Source organism: Aotus nancymaae, unplaced genomic scaffold (genome assembly GCF_030222135.1).
Source record: "Aotus nancymaae isolate 86718 unplaced genomic scaffold, 86718_ANA_hifiasm-v0.15.2.pri h1tg000032l_0, whole genome shotgun sequence".
Classification (NCBI taxonomy): domain Eukaryota; kingdom Metazoa; phylum Chordata; class Mammalia; order Primates; family Aotidae; genus Aotus; species Aotus nancymaae.
In genome coordinates, this window is record NW_026988445.1 from 13,269,728 (window position 1) to 13,286,072 (window position 16,345).

General features: G+C 54.0%; 1 long non-coding RNA gene across 1 annotated transcript; it reads left to right on the forward strand.

The window, feature by feature from the left end:
- Nucleotides 1-5,006: 5,006 nt before the first annotated feature.
- LOC105722038 (uncharacterized) lies at nt 5,007-15,256 on the forward strand. Its single transcript, XR_001108471.2, has 4 exons — nt 5,007-5,447; nt 11,128-11,318; nt 11,430-11,514; nt 12,987-15,256. It is a non-coding gene; the product is annotated as an uncharacterized LOC105722038 (long non-coding RNA).
- Nucleotides 15,257-16,345: the final 1,089 nt, after the last annotated feature.

The following is a 16,345-nucleotide window of genomic DNA, read 5'->3' on the forward strand; positions in this document are numbered from 1 at the left end:
GCCTCTGTCTAGGTTCATCTAGGCAATTAGGATTTCTGCGGCGGCGGGTCTGTGCTGTCTCACCTCCCACCTTGGACTGCTGCTCACAGTGTGGAGGAGAAGGGAAGAGGGAGGAAGGGGAAGGGTGAAGGAGGGAGAATCAGCTTGTTCTTAATAGGCAAACTCTTGAGGCTGGGGACCTTGGCTGCTGGGGACCTGGGCTACTTTGATGGGCAGGAGGTGGGGTGGGGGTGGGGAGAATCCTTAGACCTGTGAATGGGCATTTTCTGGAGCTGAAAGCCTATTTCTAAGGGAGAAGAGGAAGGGTCTGGATGAGGCATAGCCAGTTCCCTGGGCTGACGGCTGACTGCAGGGAGGCGTGCACCTGCTTCCAGACACTTCCAGAGCAGGCCCTTGTAGGATGAGGAGGCCCTGCAAGGTCACATTGGGTGAGTGGCAGGGCCAGGACATGGACGGGGCCTCATGACTTGAGTGGCTTAGAGAGCTCTTTCTCCCCTTGTGGGATATCTGTCCCTGACCCAAACAGGAGTCTTCAGTGACCCTCAATATTCAATCAGTCGCCGGATGCAGTGGCTCATGCCCGTAATCCCAGCACTTTGGGAGGCCAAGGTGGGTGGATCACCTGAGGTCGGGAGTTCAAGACCAGCCTGATCAACGTGGAGAAACCCCACCTCTACTAAAAATACAAAATTAGCTGGGCCTGGTGGCACATGCCTGTAATCCCAGCTACTCAAGAGGCTGAGGCAGGATAATCACTTGAACCTGGGAGGTGGAGGTTGCAGTGAGCCGAGACTGTGCCATGTCACTCCAGCCTGGGCAACAAGAGTGAAACTCTGTCTCAAAAAAAAAAAAAAAAAAATTCAACCAGCCGATTGAATTCAGGCAGCAGGCCCTTGGACATCACTGATCAACAGGTAGGAGCCCCAGGTGAGTGAAAAAAGGTGGAAGAGAGACAAAGGGCCTCCCGAGAGAAGGGTCTGACCTATCTCCAGAGCCCCAGGCTGTCTTTCTGCTGTGGCCAGAGGACTTTCCACTGGAACCCTTCATAGCCTATGCCCAAGACTCACAGTGGAGGTCTCTGGGCAAGACCCCCTTGGTTCCATTTTATAGATGAGGAAACAGTCTCAGAGAGGCTGGGTGACTTGCTTTGGGTCACACAGCCAGTAAATGGTGAAGTCAGAGTGTCCCCGCAGCTCCCCAGTATGAGGAAGTAAGAAGCACTCTCCATGAACCCTATAAAAATGTCTTTATGTTTCTGCCCTTACCCCTCCTGGAGAACCTGATTCGAAACAAGTGTCAGGAACTGTGGGTAGGACAAACGAGTAAAGAATAAACAGGAGGCCAGGCGTGGTGGCTCACGCTTGTAATCTAAGCACTTTGGAGGCCAAGGTGGGCGGATCACCTGAGGTCGGGAGTTCAAGACCAGCCTGACCAACATGGTAAAACCCTGTCTTTAAAAAAAAAGAAAGAATAAACAGAAAATGTTGGAGGCAATTGCTGCATGAGGTGTTCTGCCTATGCACAGAGGATGGAGCCCCTCTCTCTTGAATGGGCTCTGAGCCCTCTCAGGCTGCAGGGATGGGGTGGTGGGAAGGACAGGCCCGGAGCTGTAATGAAGGCAGCTGTAATGAAGGATGCTTCCCACCTGAGGCCCCAGGTCTGGCGCCCCTCCCCATAGGCTTCTCAGGATTCAACCCTCACTGTGCACCAGGGCAGGCCTGAGCATCACCCCAGGGGAGGCCGGGGCTGCTGGGGAGGGGCAGCTTTCCAGCCTCAATGGGAATGAAGAGAGCGCCATCAAACCAGCACTGGCTTTCTGCCTCTTCCACAGCTGAGAGGCTGCTGAGCCTGTGCTGGTTTCGCCAGCTCTTTGGATTTAATGAAAAATTCACAACATTCAGGAGATTGATTTTTTGTTTTTGTTTTTTGTTTGCTTTTTTGAGACAGGGTCTCACTCTGTTGCCCAGGTTGGAGTGCAATGGAACAATCTTGGCTCACCGTAACCTCTGCCTCCCTGGTTCAAGTGATTCTCCTGCCTCAGCCTCCTGAGTAGCTGGGATTACAGGTTCACATCACAACGCCCAGCTAATTTTTGTATTTTTAGTAGAGATGGGGTTTCACTGTGTTGGCCAGGCTGGTCTCAAACTCCTGGCCTCAAATGATCTACCCGCTTCTCAAAGTGCTGTGAGCCACCGCGCTCGGCCAACCTTCAGGAGATTTAAAAGTAGCAAGTGAGCAATGGTATTTGCTATAATGGGTCCCTCTCCAGAACCAAGGGGCCCCAGGAAGGCTGAGGCTTGAGTGGCCAGGGTGAGCTGAGGCTGGGGGGCCAAGATATGGCCCAGACTTCCCATGCAGTCCTGGAGCCTGAGTCACCATTTACTCTGTCCTCCTGTGCCTAGAGAGATGTCTTACTGAGTTTGGCAATGCTGCCATTGAGCAAGGTGGCAGTCCCCAAGCCAGGCGGGACAGCAAAGTCGGTTCTCTGGCCAGCGGCCTCTGTTGGTCCGGGTCCGGGAAAGGGACCCCGGGATTGTCCCCCCGCTCGCCAGCAGCACCAGGCCGCCCCGCTCAGGGGCCGGAAGTGGCTGGCCCGCCGCTGACCTCCCCCGCCCGGCCTGGGTCCCGCGCTCGGGTGGGTGGCGGCGGCCGGGCGCTGGAGGAACGGGGTGATTGGCGGCCGGGCGCCCTCTGGTGGCCGCCGCGCGCGGTATGGGGGAGCGCGGAGCCCCGGAGCCGGCGGGGGCGCCGGCAGCTGGGGGACCATGCACCTGGGGGCGACCTAGCGTGGCGGCCGCGCTTCCTCCACTACAAAAAGGAACCATATCTTGGAAACAGGGAAATTCTGTGACACCAATAGTGACACCTGGCCTTAATCGGGCGACTAGCGCCCTCCCGTTCCCAGCGCTGAGTAGGGGCCCGCGGGGAGCCGAAATGGTGGCTGCTGTTGTTGCCGCGCGCCTTGCCGTCTGGGGAGCCCGCGGAGGGGCGCGGCCGCAAAACCCCGCCCGGCCCGGGGGTGAGGAGACCCCAGCTCCGGACGCCGAGGCTCCGCCCCGCCAGCGATACACCCCCGCCCACCTCCGCACCCCTTTGTTCCACGGCCGCAGTCCCGCCGAGAACCGCACGGGGAAGTCCCGGCCTGGCCACCCCACGGCTGGGCAGGGCCCAGCCCGGCGTTTCCCGCCGCCTCACGGGTCTTGGGCGGGAGCGGCCCAGGTGCTGGAGTGGCCGCGGCTCCCACAGCGCAGCCGGGACTGTACTCCGGGCTGCTGGGGCTCGCGTACGCCCCGGGCGGCCCCACGCGGCGGGGTCGCCCCCGCGCCTCCCACCCCCGGCCTGTCGGGGCCGCCGGGCTTTGCGCGCCCTCCCGGTGGAGGCCTGAAGCCGCTGTGAGGGCCACCGGCTTGGGGGCTCCTCCGCAGCACCCCCAGGTTTTTTTTTTTTATTATTTTTTTTAACAAAAGTCGCCCTATTAAACAGCCGGGTCGAAGGCGCAGCTTTCTGGCCCGTAAAAGCCAAAGCAAGAGCTGGCGATTCGCTGCGGCGGCGGCCGCTTCCGGGGCGTCAGTCCAGCGCCCCGGCCCGGCCTGGGAGACCCGCACGAACCGCGGGAGGGAGGACCGGGCGCGGGCGCGGGCGCAGCCCCGGAGCGGAAGCAGGGTTCGCACGGCTGGCGCGGGGGCGGCGCGGGGGCACAGGGAGGCCTGAGCCCCGAGCCGCTGAAGGCTCCAGGGGCGGGCTGGCGGCGGTGAGGGAGCCTCGCCGTGGCCGGCTCGCGTGAGCGCTACCGCGTGACGGAGGCGCGACCTGGGCTGTGTCTCCTGCTGGGCGAGAGCACGGAGGAGATCTGAGGGCATTTCTTGAGCCTGGCAGGAGGCCAGGGGTTTTGCAGGGCAAGGAGGAACCGAGGCGCCACGTTGTTGGTTGCAAAGAAGGGTGGCCGGATGGGGAGGAGGCTGGCAAAGGGTTTCAGAGAGCAGGAAGGGCACCTGTGAAGGCGCTTTGCCGAGGGTGCGGTAGAGGCGGGGTGAAATGAGCACTGCTCATAAAATAACTGTTGTTTTGTTTTTTTGAGACGGAGTCTCGCTCTGTTGTCCAGGCTGGAGTGTAATGGTGCGATCTTGGCTCACTGCAACCTCCGCTTCCCGGGTTCAAGAGATTCTCCTGCCTCAGCCTCCTCAGTAGCTGAGATTACAAGGCGCACACCACCACGCTCGGCTAACTTTTTTTGTATTTTTAGTAGAGATGGGGTTTTGCCATGTTGGCCAGGCTGGTCTCGAACTCCTGAACTCAGGTGATCCGCCTGCCTCCACCTCCCAAAGTGCTGGGATTACATGCGTGAGCCTCCGGCCTGAAAGTGACTGTTTAAGACAATAAGTGCAAATAATAGGTCACCAGCACTTGTCTGCTGAGGCTTGGTGTGCCTAGGGAACCCCTCTCCTCTCCAGGCCCTCCCCGAGCCTGCCCACTGGTGGGGAAGCTGCAGGGCCATCCCTTCAGGGGAAGGCCCTACCAGGCCAGGGAATGTCCAGGTGGGTGCTCACCAAGCTGCCTAGGTTCCCAGCACAGTCATCTCTCTTGGTTCCCTTTAGCAAGCAAGTCACATCCCCTGACTCTTAACATCTGGGTTCTGGCAGCTTCTTGGTGTGGCACCATCTCCTTTCATGGACCGCAGGTTGTCTATCACACGGACCCGCTGTCCCTCACACAGTCACTCACCTGTGACACTTGGAAAGGACTCGCTCCACAGGCCTGGCTGGGGCCCAAAGGGAGGTGGCCAGCAATCGAAACCAACCCTGGTGACTAAATAGAAAACGAGTCGTTGGGAGTGTTGTGGGGAGCTCCGGGAGCTGACTAGGGAATGTCTTGGCAGGTGACTGTGGACACCATGGCTACTGGGCTGCAGCATCGCTGAATGCCACCCCTGCAACGGCTCTGCAGGCTTCGGCTGTAATCTCGGGCGAGGCGCTGGGTACTGCGGCCGGGAGGGAGCGGTCTTGTCCCTGTGTCTTTGCCTGGGTCTGCCAGATCCTCAGGAAGGGAGAAGGAATGCTGCCCCCTTCAGCCTTTGAGGTGGGAGGCAGAGCCCTGGCTCCCATGACAGCTCACAGAGTGGGGATTGCCCCCTTGTGCGGATCCTGATCAGCCCACCCAGTGCTCACCACTGAGCACCATGGAGACTCTTCAACAGGAGCAGCAGCTGGTGCTTTCCAAAGTACACCTGGCTGGGCGTGATGTGGGGAGGCGCTGCAGCGGCAGGTGTGAGGGGAGGAGGCTGCAGAGAGGCGGCAAGGCGGACGAGAGGAGAGGAGAGGAGCCACCAGTGGGAGCCTCGTGGCTCAGGAAGGCGGCCGGTGTGGGTGTGGGAGAGTTGGGTCAGAAGGCCCGCACTGCTCATCATGCAGCATCTGTGAGAGCCGCAGCCATTCCGCTCCTGGCACCAGGTGAGTCAGGAAAATAGGGTCTGGAGGCAGGGAATATAAGGCCGATTCACATCAGCTGTAACAGGAAATATCCTCTCCTTAGGTTGTACCCGGTAGATGACTTTGTGACTCTACTTCATCCTCTCCGTTTACATAGGGCGTACCCGAGGTAACCGGTGGAATCCTCTAGCGGGTGTTGAAACTCTGGGGCCTTTTGAGCTCCTGTGCTGGGGCTGCTCCCACACTGTGGAGTGTACTTTCATTTTCAAAAAATCTCTTCATTCCTTCCTTGCTTTGTTTGTGTGTCTGGTCCAATTCTTTGTTTGAGATGCCAAGAACCTGGACACCCTCCACCTTTAACACAGGGGTTGTTTGTTTAATTTACCTTTTGCCTTAGAAATATAAAAAGATACACACGCAGTAAAGGTGTGTAAAAGGAAAGGTCTTTCACCATCCCCCCAGTCCCATCCCTCCCTAGAGGTCCCCAGGATTAGCTTGGCCTGTGTCCAGCCCACCCTCCCTCTACGGATATGTAAACAGTGGGTCAGGCTCGAGTGTGTTTCTTCTAATAAACGCCATCATGCTGTATGTATTGTTCTTTAATGTGCTTCTGGAGATGTTTCCAATCCAGCACATCCTTTTATCCGTGCAGAATATTCCATAGAATGCATGCTCCGCATCTTGAGGGATGCTTGGGTTGTTTCATTCTGCTCTGTTATGATGAATCCCTGCTTTTGTGCACCGTGTTGTGTATGGGGCTAGGATTTAAGGGGAAGAGACTCTGTTTGAGTCCCTGTAAATGTGAGGTGAAGGTTTGCTGGCCCGGCATTGAGCAGGCAGTGGGCCATACGTGCTGAGCTGGGCTGGGACAGTGACGACTGTAGATTTGGGACTCAAAAATAACGTATGGCCAGGTAAGTTTTGCTTCTGGGTCACAGAAAGGGCTGCGGTCCCCGCAGATCCAGATGCGTCCACTAGATGGCGCCAAAGCCAGTAAGGTGAGGTGATTGATCTTGGCAGGAGTCTGGGCCCAGGGTCTGACTCCTTAGCTCCTAGGAGATGGATGAATATTCTCTCCTGAGCTTAAATAGCGGGGAGGCTGAAGGGGGTGCAAGGCTGGGTGACCATGAATGGTTAGACGGGATGTGCCCTGGCCAAGGCAGGGAGCTGAAATTCAGTCTATGGGACAGGCTGTGATGGCCCGGAGGAAATTGACAGATGGGAGGAAAACTATGGACTCTGTGGTCCATGTTGCCAGGACCTGCAGAGGAGCCAGCTTCTGCAGAAGATACAGGATTTGGACAGGAAGATGGGGTGAGTGTTCTCTATACTGGGCACTGAAGATTTGATGACACTGGAATGATCCCTGCCACCAAAGCAGCTCATGCTCAGGCAGCGGAAATAGATACTGGACACGTGCAGTATTTCCTTTTTTTTTTTTTTGGTCTCACTCTGTGACCCAGGCTGGAGTGCAGTGGCATGATCTCAGCTCACTCCAACCTCTGTCTTCTGGGTTCAAACGATTATCCTGCCTCAGCCTCCTGAGTAGCTGGGACTACAGGTGTGCACCACTGCGCCTGGCTAATTTTTGCATTTTTAGTAGAGGCAGGGTTTTGCCGTGTTGGTTAGGCTGGTCTCGAACTCCTGACCTCCTGATCCACCTGCCCTCGGCTTCCCAAAGTGCTGGGATTACAGGTGTGAGCCACCACGCCCAGCCCAAATGCAATATTTCTTATGGGCACTGCTCTAAGGAGTAAATTGAAATCCAATAGGGTGATGTAAGTGAAGGTGATTTGAAATCCCCCAAAGCCCTCGCCCAGGTAAGGAGGGTTGTGGTCCTTGTCACCATTTATCCAAGAAAGCTTCAAAGCAGCAGCAGCAGCACCAGAATTTCCCTCCTTCCCTCCTGTCACTCTCCCACCCAAGTTCAGAGCTGAACCCCCTCCTCTGCTACTCATGGCGGTTCCCAGGCCTGTGCCTCTCCCAGCATTCGAAGCTGCTCCAGGCTCCCAGGACTGAAGCTCAGACCTGATTTTGGAAAAATGAATGGATAGCTGAGAGTGGTGGCTCATGCCTGTAATCCCAGCATTTTGGGAGGTCAAGGCAGGTGAATTGTTTGAGCTCAGGAGTTCGAGACCAGCCTGGGCAACATGGTGAAACCCTGTCTCTACAAAAAAATACAAAAATTAGCTGGGCATGGTGGCACACATCTGTAGTTCCAGCTACCCAGGAGGCTGAGGTAGGAGGATTACTTGAAGCATGGGAGACAGGGGTTTCAGTGAGTCAAGATTGTGCCACTGCACTCCAGCCTGGATGACAGAGCAAGATTGTCTCAAAAAAAAAAAAAAAAAAAAAAAAAAAAAAGTTTCAGTGCTAGAACTGAGACCTAGGCAAACTGGAACTGTTGAGGGTTCTTGGGCTGGGTGTGGGGGCTCATGCTTATAATCTGAGTGCTTTGTGAGACCATGTGGGAGGATTGCTTGAGCCCGGGGCTTCAAGACCAGCCTGGGCAACATATCAAGACCCTGTCTTTACAAAAGAAAAAGCAAGCACACTACTCGGGAGGCTGAGGCAGGAGGACTGCTTAAGGCCAGGAGTTGGAGGTTGCAATGAGCTGTGATGGTGCCTCCACACTCCACCGTCACTGACAGAGCAAGACCCCATTTTGAAAACACACACAGACACACACAAAATGCATAAAGTGTTTCTGAAACTTTGGTGTGTGTCAGAGAAACCTGGGGACTTATAAAAACACAGATGGCTGGCCTCACCCTAGAGTTTCTAATTTAGTAGGTCAAGGGTGGGGTCCAGTAATTTGCATTTCTAACAAGTTTCCTGGTACTGCTGCTGTTGCTGTTGGTTGGGAGCCAAACTTCCAGAACAACTGGTCTGAATGAAGGGCTGGGTCCAGGACCTGAAAGTCCCAAGGTACTGCATGCCTGAGTACCTCCTCCTCAGTCTGGCCCAGCAGCGTGGCAGGAAATGGAGGGAGTCAAACCTTTCACAGTCAACCAGGAGAAACTGGTGTCTTCCTGGCAGGGTGGCGGGGCGCTATGGAAACACGGCTCAGCCCAGAAGTGCCCAGCCTCCTTCCCAGAAGTAACTCCAGCCCCTAGGGGAGGAGTAAAGTGAACAAACAAACTGAGAGGGCAGAGCTCAGTTCCTGGATGGAAGGGGCACCAGCATGGAAGAGCCCTCAGGAACCTCAGGGCCCAGCCTTCCAGGAAAGGAAATCATTTGCCTCACAGCGCCCCTGGCTTGAGTTTTGAAACTTAAAGGGAACTTTGCAATCTTTGGTACGACTTTTTTTAATTTTATTTTTCGGAGACAGATCCTCGCTCTGTTGCCCAGGCTGGAGTGCAGGGCTGCAATCTTGACTCACTGCAACCTCCGCCTCCCGGGTTCCAGCAAATGCTCCTGCCTCAGCCTCTCAAGTAGCTGGGATCACAGGTGTCTGCTACCAAGCCTGGCTAATTTTTGTATTTTTAGTAAAGACAGGGTTTCTCCATGTTGGCCAGGCTGGTCTCGAGCTCCTGACCTCAGGTCATCTGCCTGCCTCCGCTTCCCATAGTGTTGGGATTACAAGCGTGAGCCACAGTGCCTGGACAATACAACACCTTTTAACTGGGCTGTGAGTGACATGACTTGCTAAGACTGTGTGCTAAGAATGAGTTGCAGCCAGCACGGGGTTGTCCACTTCCAGCCACCTTCCCAGATATTCCTCCCTCCCTGATTGAGCTCAGCCCCCAGCTCAGCCTGGAGCGCCCATAGAGGTTTTATCACAGCTCTTAACTCCACTTGGTTCCCCAAAGCTGTGAGCCCACATACCCCTGCCCAGGGCTACAGCATTTTGGGTTTCTCAGACCCTGTCAACACTAACCAGCATCAACTGCAGGACATCCAGGACAGCTGGAGAGGAGCAGTGGTCACTGTGTCACAGTCTTGCCCAAATTCCAGTGTTAAAATTGCAGAAGCCTGGGGTCCACCCCAGAGAATCTGATTTAGCAGGTTGGAGGTGGGGCCCAGGCACTGACATTTTCAAGAGCCCTGGGTGATTTGGATGCAGGTAGCGCTGGCTGTTTACATGCTGAGAAACACTGCCCTAGCATCGTCTTCCACAGAAGGCCACCCATCATCACTTATCACCCAACTCAAGAAGGCTTGGGAGGAAGGGCTAATTTATTGGTTCTAAGTCCAGGTAATGGACAAAACAGAGTGCTGTGGTTCAAATGTCCCCACCAATGTTCATGTTGAAATTTTTTAATTTTAATTTTAATTTTATTTATTTATTTATTTATTTTTTGAGACAGAGTTTCGCTCTTGTTACCCAGGGTGGAGTGCAATGGCGCGATCTGGGCTCACCACAACCTCCGCCTCCTGGGTTCAGGCAATTCTCCTGCCTCAGCCTCCTGAGTAGCTGGGATTACAGGCACGCGCCACCATACCCAGCTAATTTTTTGTATTTTTAGTAGAGACGGGGTTTCACCATGTTGACCAGGATGGTCTCGATCTCTTGACCTTGTGATCCACCCGCCTCGGCCTCCCAAAGTGCTGGGATTACAGGCGTGAGCCACCGTGCCCGGCCCGAAATTTTTTTTTTGAGTCAGAGTCTCGCTCATGTCACCAAGGCTGGAGTGCAATGGGCCATGCGATGTCGGCTCACCACAACCTCCACCTCCCGCGTTCAAGTGATTCTCTTGCCTCAGGCTCCCAAGCAGCTGAGATAACAGGCATGCACCATCACGCCCAGCTAATTTTATACTTTTAGTAGAGATGGGGGTTTCCCTATGTTGGTCAGGCTGGTCTCGAACTCCCGACTTCAGGTGATCCACCCACCTAGGCCTCCCAAAGTGCTGGGATTACAGGCGTGAGCCACCTCGCCAGGCCCATGTTGAAATTTAATTGCCATTATGATGGTGGCATTGGCAGGTGGCATCCTTTTTAGCCATATGTTATGAGGGCTCTGCCCTCAGGAATGGATCCATGCCATTATCTCTGGAGTGGGTTCTTGATAAAAAGGATGATTCAGGACCACTTTGCTCTCTGTCTCACATGCTCACTTCTGCCTTCCATCCTTCTGCCATGGCAGGGCCCTCACAAGATGCTGGTGCCATGCTTTTGGACTTGCCAGCCTCCAGAACTAGGGGACATCAATTTCTTTTCCATCCAGTCTGTGGAATTCTTTTTAAAATTTCTGCCAGGCGCGGTGGCGCACGCCTGTAATCCCAGCACTTTGGGAGGCCGAGGCGGGTGGATCACGAGGTCAGGAGATCGAGACCATCCTGGTCAATATGGTGAAACCCCGTCTCTACTAAAAACACAAAAAATTAGTTAGGCATGGTGGTGCGTGCCTGTAATCCCAGCTACTCAGGAGGCTGAGGCAGGAGAATTGCCTGAACCCAAGAGGCGGAGGTTGCGGTGAGCCGAGATCGCACCATTGCACTCCAGCCTGGGTAACAAGAGTGAAACTCCGGCTCAAAAAAAAAAAAGAAGAAAAAAAAATTATTTGAGATGGAATCTTGCTCTGTCACCCAGACTGGAGTGCAGTGGTGCGATCTCTGTTCACTGCAACTTCCACCTCTGGGTTCAAGTGATTCTCTTGCTTCAGCCTCCTGAGTAGCTGGGATCACAGGTATGCACCACCATGCCCTGCTGATTTTTGTATTTTTAGTAATGACTGGGGTTTCTCCATGTTGCCCAGGCTGGTCTCCTGGGCCCGAGTGATCAGCCGGCTTCAGCCTCCCAAAGTGCGTGAGCTGCCGTGTCTGGCCCAGTCTGTGGAGTTCTGTATGGCAGCAGAAAATGGACTAAAATGCAGTGCAGAGATGTGCCCACGCAGAGCCCTTCAACTCAGTGCCACCAAATGAACCCGTCATGACCTTCCCCAGCCTGGTAGGTTTTCTGGAAAGACTTGTTCCTCTGTTCTGTTACTGGCCCTCTGCCTCCTCCCTCCTGGGAAGGGATAGTGTTCACTGTATTATTAATGTCCTGTTGCAATGACAGGAACTGCAGGAGATCCACAGGAAAGATGGCCCTGCTCTCCAGGGCTCGCCGGATTCTTGGTTCCCATTGTGGAAGAGATGGGCAGGTAAGAGCCAGTGTGGTCTGAGGTCTGGGCTATGCTGAGAAGCTGTGTGAGGACAAGGGCCCCGTGCTGTGTGAGCAGGGGGGTCGCTGGGCCTCTGTGGAGGGAGGACAGAGTACTGAAGGCCAAGTAAGCAGGAAGGGCAAGGCCCAGAAGGGTGACTGATGAATTTGGGTCATGTCCTGGGGAGCAGGTGGGGAGTGGTGAGGAGGTGGGAGGAGGAGGTGGGTTCCTGAGCTTTGGCGTGATCTCAGCTTTAAAGTTTGGCTTTTGTCTGGAATTCTCTGGGGATTGAAGAGTTTTAAGCTGGGGAGGGACATGATTAGATCTGCCTTTTGGAAAGCTCCCTGGCTGTGCTGTAACACGACAGAGAACCAGCGAGGGCCCCGGGGAGGGTCCTTGGGAGGTGGACGCAATAGAACTTGGCGCTGATGGGAGGGGGGTGAAAAGAGGATGCCAGTACAGACACAGGGATCCAGAAGGGTGGTCTTGGGGGCAGTTTTGGACACAGAAGGTTGAGATGCCAGTGGGACTCCACAGTAGAATCCAGGACAGCTCAGTGTAACCAGGGCACCTCTGTTCCCATTGTGAGCAAGGGGAGCTGCTCCATTGTTTCTAAGTACATCATGCAGCCCTCCCTCCAGCACACACAGGCGATTCCCTTTCCCTTCCCCAGGCGTCTTCTCCCAGGTGACACCAAACCACTCAGTGTGAAGGGTGAGACCCACTCAGTGTGCAGGGTGAGACCCACTCAGTGGGCAGGGTGCGACTCATTCAGTAGATGGGGTGAGACCACTCAGTGCGCAGGTGTGGTGGCCATGACCTCAATCAGGGGCTCCCAAAGGACTGAACACTACTCAGAACACCAGGTGGGGTGACCCTCGGCATAAACTGTGGCCCAGCAGCACCTCTTACATTGTCACTGCAGACAGGTCCTGTTCTGTCAGCTCTGTCTCCAAAATGTACCCTGCCTTCAACTCCCGTCTTCACTGCTCCAGCCTAGTTCAAGCCACCAGAGCCCACCTGGACCACTGCCCTTACCTCCTAACTTGTCTCCTGTGTCTACTGCTTCCCCATGCTCTACAGCAACCAGAGAAATGTTTTCAAACAGAAGCCAGATCATGCCCCTCCTGGACTTCCCGCCTCCCCCATGGTCCCCCCCAACACCTTCAAAGGAACAATGTGCCCGCCACCTTTTCCAATCCCATCCCCTGCTGTTCTTCCACCTCTCACTTTGTGTTGTCCTGCACACACAGAAACGTGTTCCTATGTCAGGGCCTCTGCACTGGCTGTTTCCTTCTGGAAGGCTCTGCCCAGATCTTCAAGGGGCTAACATCGCTCAGGTCTCAAATAGCCCCTCCACATAGAGCCTTTCCTGACCTCTCAAGCTAAGGTAGTGGCCCGGTATTATCACCTCAGTTTTCTCACTGCTTTTCATTATCTGTTATCTGCTTTCCTTATTTGGTCTGCTCTAGCCAACAGATGTCAGTTACTTGACAGCAGTGCCAGTGCTGGAGTCCTTCCCCGTGTCCGGTACCGGGAGCGCAGGTGCTCCAGGAGTGTTTGTTCAATGAATTGTTACTGAATGCTGCAGAGCCCTGCTACACGCTGCTTCCTAGCCCTGGCGTTTGGGAGCCTGATGACAGCCCTGCCCCTGAAGACAGCACCCAAGGACAATGTCAGCCTGAGGAGTTAGCCAGGTGGCCCTGGCTCTGATGCTGCTGCTCTGTGCACTCGGCCCTTCTCCTGCATAGTTGGGCCCAGGGCAGGCCACCCGCACAGCCTCCGTGCTAGGCCTGGCCTTCGGCCAGCACCTCTCCTCTCCCAGTGCCAAAGTCCACTCTCCTTCTGCTATGGGAAAAATGGCACTCCTTTTAGGGGGACCGCCCACTCCCCACTCAGTTTGGAGCTGGGCTTAGGAGCCAGTGAGAGCTGCAGGAGGTGAGGGACCCGCTGGAGCGTAAGGAGCAGTGGACACTCGCTTCTTTCAGTGTCCTTTGAGAACAGGGTGGAACCTGAGAAAACGCCTATGTGTCCACATCTTGCACTGTTTCCGGGGGTTCACACATCACCGAAGCCAATCCACGGGGTTCCAAAAAGGACAGAGGAGCCTGCCCTCCCGCAGTGTCTAAACTGGTAACATAGGTTACCCAAGGTATTTTACACACAAGACTGCTCAAAACTCTCCAAGAACGTTTTGCAGGGAGTGCTCGTGTTTCCCAGACTACAAGGAGAGGAGGCTCCCAAACCAGTGTCTGGGCGGGAGCACACAGGGGAGGGAGAAGAGGGCTGCAGCCGGAATTCCAGGGACCTGGCGGTTGAGAGACAGGTGGGAGCCAGGGATAACGTACAGAATGGAGAGTACCGGGTGCCGACTTTCAAGGAGGAAGGGGCAGGAAAGAGGGTGAAACATTGCAGAGCAGATGTCAAAGGCTTTATCCACAGAAACTGCTGGTGACCTCTGGTGAGGGCCTAAGTCAGCCTACTGGGTTGACAGGACAGATGAGGGGTGTCAGACGTTGTTAAGCAGCCTGCATGTGTGCAACAGAAAGGAGATGCGGCAAAAGCTAGCAGGATCAGGCTCCAGGCACGTTAGCTTCTTTCCCTCTAAGATGCAACTTGGGGGCTGGGCGTAGTGTGTTGGCTCACACCTGTGATCCTGACACCTTGGGAGGCGGAGGTGGGCAGATCGCCTTAGCCCAGGAGTTTGAGACCAGCCTGGGCAACATAGCGTAACCCATCTCTACAAAAAATACAAAAATATTAGCCAGGTGTGGTGGCACATACCTATAGTTCCAGCTACTTGGGAGGCTGAGGTGGGAGGATTGCTTGGGCCCAGGAGGTCGAGGCTGCAGTGAGCTATGATTGCACCACTGCACTCCAGCCTGGCCAAAAGCAAAAAAGAAAGAAACTTGAGCATGCTTTTCATGCTGAAGGGAAAAGGTGGCCACTCCAGGAGGAGGACTGCAATTACTGCAGTGGGGAGGACTCGGGGCAGGCCTGCGAAGGAGGCAGGGGAAGCAAGGCCAGCAGAGGTGAGGATGATGCAGGGCTGAGGGGGGCCTTCTTCCCTGTTGGAAGAAGGTGAACTCACTCGTCAGGAGTGGAGGGCTGAGGAGCAGCTGGGGTCTGTTGTGCTGCTGGAGGGGAGCCAGGCCTGCAAGGGTGCAGAAGGAAGTCTATGGGCCCTGAGGCCCAGCACACGACCTGGACCTGAGGATGACCTCAGGTGATCCAATCACCTCGGCCTCCCAAAGTGCTGGGATTACAGCTAATTTTCATATTTTTAGTAGAGACGTGGTTTTGCCATGTTGGCCAGGCTGGTCTTGAACTCCTGGCCTCAAGTGATCCTCCTGCTTCAGCCTCCCCAAGTGCTGGGATTGCAGGTGTGAGAAAGAAATAAAATTCTGATACATGCTACAAAACGGATAAACCTAAAAGATAGTATGCTAAGTGAAATAAGCCAGCCACAAAAGAACAAATATATGATTCCACTTATATGAGGAACCTAGAATAATCAAATTCAGAGACTGAAAGTAGCATGGTGGTTACTGGGGCAAGGGGAAGTGAGGAGCTACTGCTTAATGGGTAGAGTTTCAGTTTGGGAAGATGAAAAAGTTCTGGAGATAAAAGGGATGATGGTTTCACAACACATAAATATACTTAATGCCAACACACTGTATACTTGAAAATTGTTACATTTATGTATATTTTGCCACAATAATAAATAACAAATCTGTCATCAGACTGCTACAGCTGCCACGTCTCAAAACCAGTGTCAAACAGTCTTGTTCTAATGCTGGAGATGAAAAAAGTCAAATCCCTTCCAGATGGACTAATTATTCTAAGAGGCCTGAATACAAGATCAATATGCAAAACAATTAGCAACAAACCACATGAAAAAGTATTTTTGAAATATTTAATCTAGGTTCATTCCTGCTTAAGATGTAGAAAGGTGTAAGAGAACACTGCTGCTACATTATTAACAGTAAGAAAAGGCCGGGCACAGTGGCTCATACCTGTAATCCCAGCGCTTTTCAAGACCGAGGCAGGTGGATCACCTGAGGTCAGGAGTTCAAGACCTGCCTGGCTGACATGGTGAAACCCCCATCTCTACCAAAAAAATAAAATACAAAAATTAGCCAGGCATGGTGGCACACACCTGTAGTTCCAGCTGCTCAAGAGGCTGAGGCATAAGAATTGCTTGAACCCTGGAGGCGGAGATTGTAGTGAGCCAAGATTATGTCATTGCACTCCAGCCTGGGCAACAGAGCAAGACTCCATCTCAAAATAAAAACAAAAACAAAAACAAAAGGCCGGGCATGGTGGCTCACGCCTGTAATCCCAGCACTTTGGGAAGCCGAGGGCAGATCACAAGGTCAGGAGATCAAGACCATCCTGTCCAATGTGGTGAAACCCCATCTCTACTAAAAAAAAAAAAAAAAAAACAAAAATTAGCTGGGCATGGTGACATGCACCTGTAATCCCAGCTATTGGGGAGGCTGAGGCAGGAGAATCACTTGAACCTGGAAGTTGGAGGTTGCAGTAAGCCGAGATCACATCACTGCACTCCAGCCTGGTGACAGAGTGAGACTGTCTCAAACAAATAAAAAAACCCAAAACAAAACAAAAAAAACACACAGTGAGATAAAACCAGGTAATATTCAAAATCATAACATTCCTTGGGCCCATCTGAGAGCTAGAGCAAAGGCAACTGAGCAAACTGAATTCCCAAGTGTGAGGAGCCCATCCCCACAGAGGAAGGATGCACTGCCATGCCTTACCATGTTCAGCATGTATGAAGAGGGTCATGCGGCTGGAGACAGGGAAGAAA